This window comes from Plasmodium gaboni (genome assembly GCF_001602025.1).
Source record: "Plasmodium gaboni strain SY75 chromosome Unknown, whole genome shotgun sequence".
In the NCBI taxonomy this organism is placed as follows: Eukaryota; Apicomplexa; class Aconoidasida; order Haemosporida; family Plasmodiidae; genus Plasmodium; species Plasmodium gaboni.
The window spans coordinates 1-1,535 of NW_017385238.1; the positions used below are offsets into that span (position 1 = coordinate 1).

General features: G+C 27.0%; 1 non-coding gene across 1 annotated transcript; it reads right to left on the reverse strand.

The window, feature by feature from the left end:
• PGSY75_0006300 lies at nt 1-805 on the reverse strand (the record flags this gene model as incomplete). Its single annotated transcript, XR_001974495.1, has 1 exon — nt 1-805. It is a non-coding gene; the product is annotated as a 28S ribosomal RNA (ribosomal RNA).
• Nucleotides 806-1,535: the final 730 nt, after the last annotated feature.

Below are 1,535 nucleotides of genomic sequence, written 5' to 3' on the forward strand. Positions count from 1 at the left end.
ATTCACATTCTTTAAAAAAAAAAAATAATCAATTACATAAAAATAAATAAAAATAAATAAAAATTTATTACTATATATATAATTAATTCTTTAATTTTTTTAAAAAATTACTTCAATCTTCAAAATTTCTCTCATTCACTTTTGTTTATTATAATAAGGAAATTACCAAAGAGAAAATGAAATTCTCTCTTATACATACATATATATATATATACACATGTACATACTTTTTAATAAAACCCTTACGTCTTCACGCTCTTAATCCTTTCCACCTTAACGATTTCAGGTACTATTTAATGGCTCATTCCTGAGTACTATTTCATCTTTCCCTTACGGTACTTGTTTGCTATCGGTCTCCTACACATATTTAGCTTTATGTGAATTTTTATCACACGTATTAGTGTCCCATATTCATCAAACACAACTCATTCTTTATTTTTAACTCTAATTTAAGCACAAGGTAGATATTAAAACAAGTACGGGCCTTTCACCCTCTCTGGGATAATGTTCCATTATATTTCCTATTTGTTTTTTAATATCTTTGCTCTTGTGTACCCGTAAAATAGATGTATATACACATTACGTAATATATAATCCAAAGAACAGTTATCATATAGAGTATATATTATATAAAAAAAGAAACAATTCCTAAAATTCTTTTAAAAAAAAATCGTAGGATTCTCTAAATTGAGCTTATCCTTTTTCACGCGCTGTTACTAAAGGAATCATAGTTATTTTCTTTTCTTCCGCTTAGTTATATTTTAGCAATTTTTAAAATTCAGCGGATTTACCCTCCTAAATTAATCACAGAAAGAACATTGACATTATATTATCGTCCCTCTCAATAGATTCACGCACAACACTTGACACATAAATACAAATATATACATACATATGTACATACATATATACATACATATATACATACATATAGTATATATGTGTGCAAGTTTTTTTTTTCAGTTGTGACTCCATTTGCTCCTCTATTCCATGGAATAAACAAAAAGACTTCATGAATTCCCCAGGTCGTAAAAAATAAACAGGGGGAATGAAAAAGCATAAACAAAATATCATGTAGTAACAACCTGTATGTTATATATGCGATATATAAATGTGTGGCCACTCATATAACCTTACTATATAGAATGTATACATAAATATATATACACATATAAACATATACACACATAAATACATATGTGTGCAGGTCGTTTCAATAAAGTCTCTCATTCAAACCAAATTCCTAATTTTATAAGACAAAGTGTTAACATTCAAATATGGTTACATTTGTACTAATATAAAATTAAGATGTCTTCCTAAGTTCTACTAGTAGCACATAATCCAGTTCTTTAAAAGAAAAGGAAGAGGCTACGAACAAATTATTCGGATCTATGATGTACACAATCTAGCGAAAAGTTTTTCACATGTAGAAGGTATGTCAAAGCATATTTATTCCCCGTTACAGCTACTCTTTTAACTATACATAAAAAAAACAAATATTAAAATACATAAAAATATATATAATTAATACTGTT